At 41.7% G+C, this 12,239-nt stretch overlaps 1 protein-coding gene across 3 annotated transcripts in view; it reads left to right on the forward strand.

The window, feature by feature from the left end:
* Positions 1 to 12,239, forward strand: part of CCDC91 (coiled-coil domain containing 91) — a 335,613-nt gene that overhangs the window by 294,679 nt on the left and 28,695 nt on the right. The window lies entirely within an intron of this gene.

Genomic DNA, 12,239 nt, shown 5'->3' on the forward strand with positions numbered 1-12,239 from the left:
CAAGTACTTCTGTCACCAAAGCCATTTGTTACTGGCAAATGGGAGAAATCTTAAAGGCTCTCAGGTCTAGAGGAGTTTAATGTCTAATATTTTGGGGAAAAAATCGAATTATTTTTTGCATAAATTATTTGCCATCAGTAATGAGTCAACAAATCATAAGACCACTTGAGACTTTGCAAGTTTCATTCCAAACTCAATATTCAATCCACATTATTTAATATTCATCTTGTGCTTAGAACTTCATACCAGCAAATATCTGTCCAAGTCTGATTCCAACATTCCTCAAACTTACTTTTTAACATATATCTTTCTCCAATAAATAAGTGATGGACTAACAATGAGGAAGAGGAGAAAGGAAAAAAGAGAAGTGAGATTTCTTTAAATAAAACAAAAAAGGAAACCAACTAAATAGCAGTGGCAAAATCCTAGAGTTGGGAGAGAGAGCTCAGTCCCTAAAGATAAAGTTTTGTGTATTTATTGCCTGGGCCAAGATATTCAGAAGTGAGGTCATTAGGATGCCCAGCTTCAGAGCCTTTTAAAAAGATTGATTTTCATTAAGTGCTGAGTATGCAAAACAGAAAACCAGGCCCCTTTTAAAAATGTCTCAAGTTGGACCCTTAAAAATTGAGTCACTCAGAATACTAGTCACTTTTGAAAAGTTAGCCTGGTATGATGAGGGATTCTCAAAAATTACCTAGATATAAAGATAAAAAAGTTCAGAACTAGATTCTGATATCCTTACACTGAACATCACCTTACTCCACTCTTGTCCATTGACTTCAGTGGGAGTACTCAAAGTAATTTACTACTTGGTGTGAGCAAGGACATCAGAACACAGTCCTTAATAAGTTTCATGAAGCTTTCAAACAAACCTGGACCAATTTGTATTTGTGTATTCAAACTATGTAAAACTTGTGGATTTGAATATTTTAATATGAAATAAGATTTAACTTAGTGTTTTCAAACGTGTTTACCTTTGCATTTTGGCCTTCATTTGAATCTAAAACTAAGGAGTCTCAACCCTACAATCTGTTCTGCAATAGGTCTGTTTTATAATAAAGATTCAGTTGCAGAATCAGTCCAGGGATTCTAAACTCACATGAACTCAAAGAGGGAAAAAAAAAGGGAATTGGATTGCCAGAAGTATGCAACCTGAAGCCACCGAGTTTTTCACAGCTGTCTTTTAAGTGTCCGTAAGTGAATTATTGAACAGATTGTGCATTAAGCATTTTAAAGAATTTTGTTTCACATCCTCCTCACTAGGGTGTATCCAGGTTTAGGCTCTTCCACCTTGTTGTTTAGATCTAGTTTCTCTCTCTCTCGACCTCTTCAGAATACCCCCTCCATGCTTATCACTTTCTTTTACTTCTTAGGCTCATTCCCTGCCCTTCATTTTCTGCTGTTATGGGCAAAGCTGGGTGATAGTGAATTTTGTGCTCTATCCATATCTTCCTTTTGACTCTGTTTGCTATTGTCTTGTCCAGTAGTTCTGTTGAAGCCAGTGTGAGAATAGCATTGGAAATCGTGCAAAACCAGGATAGATGTCACTCTGGATGTTGATCCTCTTTAGGGATGTGAGGTTGTACCCTTGTTTTGTACTTTACTTGGAGTACTAGCATTCGAGTGTCCTAGAAAAATTCAGCTTTTTCTACTTATTCTGATTTGCAAGGCCTTAGAGCTTCATGGATAATACAGGAGGCTTTAGTAGTTGACAGAAGCCTTGGAGTATTGTTCAAGGCCCCAGTTCTGCAAGGAGTTCTGCATAGGTGAGAGGTTGCAGGATTCAGGTCTCATTTGTAAAGTGGGTGTATGGGATTTCAGAAAGATCTATTCATATTTACAGTGAAAATCTTGTAAAGCACAGTTGTCACACAAGTTAAAGCGTTGTGGCAGACTCTTGGTTTTAATTCATATACAATACTTGCAAATTTATGGCATTTAGAGGATTATTTTCCAAATAATTCAGATGTGAATAGACCTGGTCTTTAAAAGCTACATATTCAACCTATTGATTTTGTCAAGTCAGTTTCTCAATGCTAAGCTTTATTTCTCAATCTCTTCTTTTGGGGGGATCATATATATATATATGGATTGTTCTATATTTTTAGTATACTGCACACTTAATATAATAAACGGGCAAACATGAATTAGGCATAATAGAAATATCTGGGAATCAATTATTATGAATTAATTATTTTTTCCTAAGAATGAAGTAAAATAATATATAAGAAAGAAAAGGAGGAGTGAATTATTGCAGGGCTGAAAATAAATTTTTGAAATAAAGAAAAGCATTCATTTCCTCTAATGTTAACCAAAAGATAACTTCTATATAAATAATTCCTAAAGGAAACTCCAAGGGAGGTATATATAAATGCTTTTTCATTCTTCATTCATAAATTAGATTTTCAGATTTAGTTATATCATATCTCAGTCCATGTTCCCTGGGGAGGAATGGATCTTCCTATCTGCACATGATGCTAATGTTAGCATAGAGCAAGATTGGTTAGGAAGTATTTTTATGCGCTGTGAATTACAGGTCTTCTGGAATGATGCTCATCAGTGAAAGTGCCACATCACAGTTAATGAAAATGCCAACGTTTTCTGATATGATATCCAAACCCTTTCCTTAAAGAGATAATTTTGCTAAACAGGGGAGAGAGACTGTTGCCACACTTATCTACGGGTTATATCATTCTTTAATATTTTGAGAGATTTTTAAATGGAGTATAGTGTCTTTGATTTTGAATCACTAAGGATGAAGATTGTGAGGCTACTTGAAAGAGAAACATAATTCAGAGGAAGTCTTTTGTTTGTTCCATTTATCCACCCTCTTGAGGAGAGGCAGCAAATTCCATCTGGTTGCTGAAATTGTCTGACGAACCAAGTGTAATTCACTCATAAAGGTTAGCCAGATTAGAAGATATCTGTACCCCTTATATAACTGCATTGCTATTTTTCCATCTAAATGATTGGAAAAGGAGGTCAATAAAGTCTCTTAAACAAATCTGATGACAAGTTCTCTCTTACTTATTTTTGTTATTATAGTAGGCATATTTTTTCAGTTCTTCAATTTCTGATATTGGCAGGAGTATTGGGAAGTTCCTTAATGTACAATAGATCATCATCTTCATAAGCACATTCTACTTTGAAAATGCTTTTATGTTTAGGCTTATATCAAATTTATGGAGCAAAAATGGCTCAGGAAAAGGGAAACAAAAGATGTCTGTCTGCCAGCTGTGACTGGCTATAGCTATATAATGTACTTGTAAAACAAGATAATGATCAAAAAACCTATTCAAACATCACCTTAGCAGGAGTTGAAAGTTGCTTGTTGGCCCTAAATATCATTTATATTTTATTCTCACTGTTCCTTTTAGTAGCACTCAGATTCTTTATTTCAGAAGTTATTTTATAATCCCTTTTTATCTTCCAAAAAAGCCCTCTAGACTTCATGTTTGGTGAATCTCATACATAGGGAAAGTTACTAGGTTGGAACCATATTTATCACACTCATACTTAAGCCTTCAAATTTGTTATCCATAGTTTTGGCACATTGTGATTAGGTGATTTTATATCCCTACTGGCTTTCTAGCCAAATAAGGTTTGACAGAACATTCAGCTGTTGCAAACCTGACTTGCACGGAAATTATCTACATTTCATCTGTTCTGAAATCATGAAATTGGCTGCCTATTAGATAACTTACTCTACTTGAATTTTTTTATTTTTATCCTGATAGACATTTCTTGACCGATTATCAACTGTACCTTTACTTTTCTTTATACTTTACTTTCTATGTTCCTAGCCATTACAGATCATCTTTTGAGATAAATCTGTGCACAATTGTGGTGAAAAACATCAAGTAAAATCTATTTCTTGAGTTCTAATGCTACACTTTGTGTTTAATATTCATGGATTTAAAGTATGCAGGGCTGCGATTGTGGTGTGGGTATGGTTAAATTTAGGTTGGACATTTTGTTTAATTTTGACTTCTTGATAGACTTCTTCATCTGCTTAATCTGTCTTTATTACTACTTAGTTAAACCTTGCAAAATTATTATAAAAAATTACTCGCCCAAGCACAAAACCTTCTTGCCTGCTCATTAGCATGATGCTGATCAGATTATTGATAATGAAAAAAACTAATGATATTTTGCTGACCTTTCAAAAATTACTCCGTATAATAAAGAATTAGAATTTTGCAAGCCTGATAAATAGTTACTAATGTATTAGTATGAATAGTAAATTTCTGTTAGCATAGGGCTACTAAAAATTAGTAAAATAACTTTTTAAGAGCTAAACTGCATGTACAGTCTGCCCTGTATAAGACCTGTAGCTGCACTGCCCTGAGAGAAGTACAGATATGATTCCTTCCCTTCAACTTCTTTGCCCCAGGGTGTGTAAAAATTTGCTAGGAGTCCTGATCAGCTTTGCTGACCAGTGCAGTGTTGGGCAGTGCTCTGGATCCTATGCCCTCTGCTCATCTGCTTGCTGGAAGGAGGGAGTAGCAGGCATGCTGCATGTGTTTATCCCATAGGCCCAGGCCAAAAGTTCTGGGGATTCAGCAAATTGGAGTGGAGGGCCACTCCATGGCCATGTAGGCTGGGTCACAACCTGACCTTTTGTTATTTGACAGCACTTAAACTTACATATGCCAATGGTGCTTTTAAGGTCTACTCCTGGAAGTAGAAAACTAACAGTCAAGAGAAATTGTCAGTCACATGAAGTATGTAGGAATAAGCAGTATAGAGTGTTATATTATCCTGTTCTTTGAGTGGTCTTTGCACCATAGGTGTATATCCCTGATGGTGGTATGTTTCAAAGCAGTGCCTCTTGGCATGCTCTCTCACCCTCTCCTGTCTCTTACCACACTGTTATTGGACATTCTGAGGGCGAGACTATAAAAGTGGGTGTGGTGAGTCAGCTGTCTCAGTTCCTCACAACTGTGGCAACAGACAAACTAACTTCTTTGAAGACTCAGTGCTTTAGATAGATTTCTTAGGTTGGTGGGATTAGTGTTAGAAATTTTCTTATTTTCTTTATAGAAGTATTTTATTTGTTTTTATTCTTCTTCTAGTTTTTGGTCTTATGGGTGCTCCACATTATTGTGTGCACCCACCCATGCTCCTTCATGCTTCTGGAGATTTTTCTTCAACAGTGTTGGAGAATCCATCCCTTCGCCGTACACATCCTCATGCTCCAAACCAGAGGTATATAGGGAGAGGCAGACCTGCTGCCACTCTGGTTCTTTCTCAGCCGCCTGCAGCCGGAGAGTTGTGATGCCCACTAGCTTATCTTCTAGCTATCAGTGCTTCTTTGTTCATGTATTTTTAAATCTTATTTTATGTTAGTATTCTTTAAAGTTTGTGCCTTTATTCCCCCACATTCCTACTTTTTTTGGGGTGGCTGTGGCTAGGGCATCCATTACCTTTAGGCTTTCCTCAGCTATGGACTTTCCTCTGCTGGTTATGTGCAAAATCCCAGGCTTCAATCCCTGCTAGATCTGCTGCAGGTCTTTTCCCCTCCAGCTGCCTTCACTGCCTTAGAGAGTCCCACATCCCATCAAGGTGCATGGTCTGCACCAGGTACAAGAGCAGATTGAAGAAACTGAGGGAGGATAGACTTAAGGTGGTCCTTATCGAGTGCTCATTGAAACCTGCGGAGTCTGATTTCTGCCCACTCATTCCCTTCCCCCCCCCACCTGTATATTGGCCTCAGCCTCTGAGTCTTCCAGTGAGCTCTTCTGCTTTGGCTCAGGCTCCAGTGTGCAAAGACCAAGGGACAACTTAAGAGGCCTCTCAGCACTCTCAGAAGAAGAAATCTGTCATCTGAAAAAGAATCCAAGTGCTAGGATAAAATCTTCTCAGAGACCAGAGTCTGAGGAGACCTCGCCTCCCATTCCAAGTACCAGTGAGGCTCCTACTTCCAGCACTGAGGACCCAGTACAGCCAAAAAGGCCTTCTAACACTCAGCATAGTGAGAAGTCTTTCAACAAACAACCCCATTTGCCACTGGCCTCAATATCTTTTGGAGTTTTCTAGACACAGGGACTCTTCCAATAAACCACCTGCCCCAGCTTTAGCATCCTCTGAATGTCACAGGCATAAGAAGCATACAGACCACTCATTCGCTATTAACATCATCCACTAGTGGATGGTGTTCATGACTCACCTTAGCTTGAGATTGCTGCACCCGATTGTTGGAACCACCATCATTCCTCTCCCATGAGGACTTCCCTATGGCAGAGGAACCTGATTCCCCTCTTCTCAGAGGCTGAGAGGATGCCCTTCTGGGTGCCCACCTGCACTTACTTACCAGGAAGTCCTACCACGTCTCCTCACAAAAACTGGGCAACTGGTACAAACTTGGAGACCAACTCCCATTTGGCTGCAGGCACCTATTTGACTGCCAGTACAGACACCTCTCACCCTTCATTGAGCACATATGATGATACATCTTTAGAGCTAGACATCCTGGTCCAGGATTCAGCTATCTTTACCTTCCAGTCTCCATCCTCTCAATGTACCCTGCTGGGGAAACTATGGGAATTAGTCATCACCCTCCCTGCCTACCTAGACAGGAACACCCCTTCGATCCCGCTCCCTTTCCATACGCCCCACCGCACTGGGTATTCTGAAACCCTGGGGTCCCCTGAGAAGACCAGTTTTAAAGAGTGCCTTTGTATTAGAAGGGCCCACTAAGATGTGCAATGTATAATATCCAGGGAACATCCCCCCCAGAAAGCTTCATCATCTCAGGGAGACTTTGCACAGGATCAGGAGCCAAGAATTGAGTGGTAAGCACTCCCTTCCAATAAATCCTCATGGATCCCCACCAACACAGGGGCAGCCAATCCTGCCCCTGCCAGGGCCCTGGGCTGGGACGCAGTGGATTAAGGTGGGCCCACGTCCCCCTGCCATCCCGCCCCGAGTGCCTGACCCCGTGCACGGTGCAACAAGGCTCTAGCCCTGGACAGGAGCTCCCTTACCGCTCACCTTTAAAGACTTTGTTTGCTGGCAGCCTGAGCTCCACGCAGGCTAAAGCCAACCCCCGAAAGACTGTGTGTTTGCTGGCTGCCTGAGCCCCGCCCAGGCCAATGCCAGCCCTAAAAGATTGCCTGGTTTGCTGACAGCCTAAAGTCCGCCCAGGCCAAAGCCAGCCCTGATAGACTGTTTCAGGACTGCCTACTGGAGCTACTTAAGCCCAGGCTAAAGCCTGGTAGGCACTGTTAATCGTGCAGCTCCATTGGGATGCTCTTGCCGCTCGGACAGACTCCAGACCTAACCCAACATGATGAACCTGAGTGGCCTGCCTCCTAGCTTGAGAGCAAGGCACCATAACAGGGACCCATTAGACTGGTTCTGTCCAAATTCACTCCAGGTCCTTCTGGTTCCCAAGAGAAAAGTGGGATGGAGTCTGATCCTGAATCTCAAGACTCTGAACATTCTCATCCTGATATAGAGAGTCAGGATCTCTTGCAGTGATTATAAAACATCATTATATCCAGAGGACTGTTTAGTGTCTTTCGACTTCCAGGCTGCATACTTGTGTATAACTATGCGTCCTACTCACAGACATTTCCCATGCTTCATTGTTGGAGATGACCACTACCAATATTGAGTCCTCCCTTTCAGTCTCTCAATCCCACTGAGGGTCTTTACAAAAGTTCTGTAGGTGGTTACCTTCCATCTCCACCAGATGGAAATAGTCATCTTCCCATATGTGATGACATGGTTCTGGCGGGACCCAACTGATAGAGCCAATTCAGGGCCAGTTGCTTGAACGGGGCAGTTACAGCCCTAGGCTGGGGTTTTTCTTTCTCTAGGCAAACCAAACCAGCCATACAAAGAGGACTTTGGTTTCACCCCACTGGCTAATCACAAGTCACACAAGCAATTCCCTTAGACACTCCAGTTTCCCAGTATCGCCACCAGTGCCACTCGTCTTGGGGATGAATGGTTATGAAATCCAACACCCCTGTCATAAACAGATAGTCAAGGGTTAATAGAACAGAAGTACTTCATGTCTCTTTTGCCTGTAAACGGTTAACAAGATCTGTGAGCCTGGCTGTCAGCTGACCAGAGGACCAATCAGGGGACAGGATGCTTTCAAATCTTGAAAGAGGGAAGTTTTTGTGTGTGCTGATAGATTTTGGTGGTTGTTCACTCTGGGGGCTCAGAGGGACCAGACGTGCAACCAGGTTTCTCTCCAATCTCTCCGATACAGGCTCTTATAAGTTCAGAATAGTGAGTACTAGGTAGATAAGGTGAGTTAGGTTATGTTTGTTTTCTTTATTTGCAAATGTGTATTTGGCTGGGAGGAGTTCAAATTTGTATTTTGCTGAAAGGATTTTAATTTGTACTTGTATATTTAGGCTGGGAGGGTATTCCCAGTGTCTATAGCTGAAAGACCCTGTACCTATTCCATTTTAAATTTACAAAGATAATTTTTACTGTTTTTCTTTCTTTAATTAAAACCTTTTCTTGTTTAAGAACCTGAATGTTTTTTTTTTCTGATGTGAGACCCCAGGGGGCGGGGTCTGGATCCACCAGGGAATTGGTGGGGAGAAAGGAGGGAAGGGGGAGAGAGAGGCTAATTTCTCTCTGTGTTAGGATTACTGTCTCTCTTAGGGACAGTCTGGGAGGGGGAGAGAGAAGGAGGGGGGAAGGTGCATTTTCCTCTTTGTTTAAGATTCAAGGAGTTTGAATCACAGTGATCTTCCAGGGTAACCTAGGGAGGGGAAGCCTGGGAGAGGCAACATTGGGGGAAAGGGTTTTCTTTCCTTGTGTTAAGATCCAGAGGGTCTAGGTCTTGGGGTTCCCCGGGCAAGGTTTTGGGGGGACCAGAGTGTACCCGGCACACTGGTTGGTGTCAGCGCTACAGGTTCTAAGCTGGTAATTAAGCTTAGAAGAATTCATGCTGGTACCCCATCTTGTGGACGCTAAGGTTCAGAGTGGGGAATTATACCATGACAACCCCAATAAAGGAGAAAGGTTCTCTCCCAAAGAATCAAGCCGCAGACCCAGGTCAATATACAAATCAGATTTTACCCAGAAATCACGCTGTTGCCAATCCTTTAGAATCTAAAATCTAAAGGTTTATTCATAAAAGGAAAAAGATAAAGATGAGCGCTAGAACTGGTTAAATGGAATCAATTACATACAGAAATGGCAAAATTCTTAGTTCAGGCTTGTAGCAGTGATGGAGTAAATAGCACGCTCAAATCAAGTCTCTGGAATACATTCCCCGCTAGGATGGGTCATTCAGTCCTTTGTTCAGAGCTTCAGTTTGTAGCAAGGTTCCTCCAGAGGTAAGAAGCAGGATTGAAGACAGGACGGAAATGAGGCATCAGTCTTTTATAGTTTTTTCAGGTGTAAGAACCTCTTTGTTCTTACTGTGGAAAATTACAGGAAAATGGAGTCTGGAGTCACATGGGCGAGTTCCTGCATACTTTACTGAGTTACAAGGCATATCTGCCTTCTCTCAATGGGTCAGTTATATAGCTGGTCCTTAATGGGCCATCAAGCAGGCTAGGCAGACATAACACCAACTTGTCTGAGATGTCTCCCAGAAGCATAGCATAAGTTTGAAGTTCAGACAGTACAGAGCCAATACTCATAACTTCAACTACAAAATGATACATGCATATAGACAGCATAATCATAACCAGCAACTCATAACTTGGTCTTAGACACCTTATATGACTCCCTTTACATAAGATTTGGTGCCTCTACAGGACCTTGGTTGCATCCATATTCTATATGATCCTAGATTATATCAATAATGTCACACCATGCTTGGATGATTGGCTTCTCAAGGACAGCTTCTTAGGCCTTAGCTCTTTTTCATTCCTTGGGCCTCTGCCTCAGTGCAGAGAGACCTAACTTATTACCTGTTCAACTGTTAGACTTAATCAGAGCCACACTAGACTCCATAATTGACAGTGGATACCTACCTATAGAGAGGTTCAACATGATGTCTAGTCTCTTATCTACTGTGTAGCAGAGTCCTGAGGCTACAGTGAGGTCCTGCCTACAACTCCTCAACCATGTAGCTGTTTGCACATTTGTAACACACCGTATTAGGCTTCACTCAAGATGTCTCTAACTCTCTTTCAGAACAGTTTATAAGCCCGTCAGACACCGCCTGTCCAAATGAGTGTCCATTTCCCAGAAGGACTTCAAGTCTCAACTGATGGAAGAACCTCTTCAGGCTCTTCCTCAGGATATTTTATTTCCATCTACCTCTCAGAAGGATTATCCCCACAGAAGTATTCATATTAGTTTAGGCAACTCATCTTCAGGACTTCACAGCACAGGGCAAGTGGACCCCCCCCAGGAATCATTGCTCCACATCAACATTCTTGAACTATGGGTAGCCCACTATGCATGCCATCATTTTTTACCCAAGATCAAGGGTCATGCCATAAGGATCGTGACTGACAATAGGACGGTAATGTACTACATCAACAGCCAAGGGGGAGCAAAATCCCCATCCTTATGCACAGAAACAATTAAGCTCTGGAATTTGTGTTTAACCCATCAAATTGACATATCTGTGGCATACTCACCAGCTATGCAGAACACAAGGCAGATGCTCTGAGTGGGTATTTCCATCAGGATCATGAATGGGAACTGAAATCTTTTGGAAGATCTGTCTCACATAGGGCACCCCCAAAATTTTCTTGACATCATGCAAAATGAAATGCCATCACTTCCGCTTGAGGGGCAGGTTGCTAGACACCTACCCTCCAATGCCTCTGTTTCTCAAAGTCCTAAATCTGCTGAAACAGGAAAAGGCAATGGTTGTCCTTATAGCTCCAACATGGTTGAGGCCAGTACGTTTTCAACAACTGATTCAACTAGCATTGAGATCGTCTCTTTTTTTCTCTTTGGCAGCAGACCTTCTGACCTCAGGCCATATAACCCACCCCAATTTCTCATTGCTATATCTCCAGGCGTGGTTCCTCGATGGCTCTTGAGCCAATAACAGTACTGTTGTCCTGAGATGTACTCTGTGCTGCTGAACAGTAGGTAGCCTGTCCTAAGAAAAACCTGCCTGCAGAAGTGGAAGCATTTCTAGCATTGGTGCACACGACAGGGGTTGTCTCCATCTGAGTCTTCTTTCTCTCTACTGTACTGAACTATGTGTTGAATTAAAAAACCCAGGGATTATCTTTCAGCTCTGTCCAGGTCCACCTGGCTGCCATTAAAGCCTTCCACCAACCATTGGAGGGGTTTCCAGTTTTCACTCACTCTAGCACTACAAGAGTCCTGAAGCGTTTAACCAACCTCTTTTCTCATGTAAGACAGCCCGCTCTACTGTGGAATGTTAATTTTGTCCTCAGAACTTTGAGGAAAAACGTCATTTGATCCCATGGGGAGTTCCTCTCTTCTCCCTTTGTCCCTTAAAACTGCATTCCTCCTTATCTGAGTCATATGAATGAGCAAACTGGGTCTCCTATAGCTGATCAACCTTACACAGTGTTCTACCAAAGCAAGATGACTCTTTATCCCCATCCTTGCTTTCTACCTAAAGTCTCCACAGGCTTCCACATCAGTTAGGGCATCCAACTACTATTTTTTTATCTTACACCTCATGCTTCAAGGGAAGAGGGCAGTCTGCATACTCGAGTTGATTGGTGAGCCCTCACTTTCTCTCTTGACAGGATTAAAACTTTTTGATCCTCTCTCAGACTCTTTGTCTCCATTGCTAACTCCTCTTTCCTCACAAAGACTATCTAAATGAGTCTCAGGTTGCATCCTAATGTTATGAAACTTCTAGGGTGCACCTCCATCTTGTGTGGCTGTTCATTCCACCAGAGCTCAGTCCACCTCTGTAGTTCTGTTTAGGAACAGACCTACTGCAGGCATCTGCAGAGGTGTCACTTGGTCATTAGTGCATGCTTCAACTTCCAACCAGTGGATATTGTTATACCTTTGTCTTCTAGATTGAAGAGCCCTCTGATATCAACTTTCTGTTTCCGGTGTAAGGTACTTATAGATTGTGATCATCACCCCTTCATCTTGTCTTTGTTAAGCTAAGCAGATGGAGCTCCATATCAGGAATCTTTCACTATAAGGCATGTTTTCTAATCCTTTAGTCATTTTTGTGGCTCTTTACTGAACCTTCTCCAATTTATGCTTCTTGAATTATGGACATCAGAACTGGACATAGATCTGTAGTGGTTGCACTAGTGCCAAACACAGAGATAATATAACCTCCATACTCCTACTTGATA

Source organism: Gopherus flavomarginatus, chromosome 1 (genome assembly GCF_025201925.1).
Source record: "Gopherus flavomarginatus isolate rGopFla2 chromosome 1, rGopFla2.mat.asm, whole genome shotgun sequence".
Taxonomy (NCBI): domain Eukaryota; kingdom Metazoa; phylum Chordata; order Testudines; family Testudinidae; genus Gopherus; species Gopherus flavomarginatus.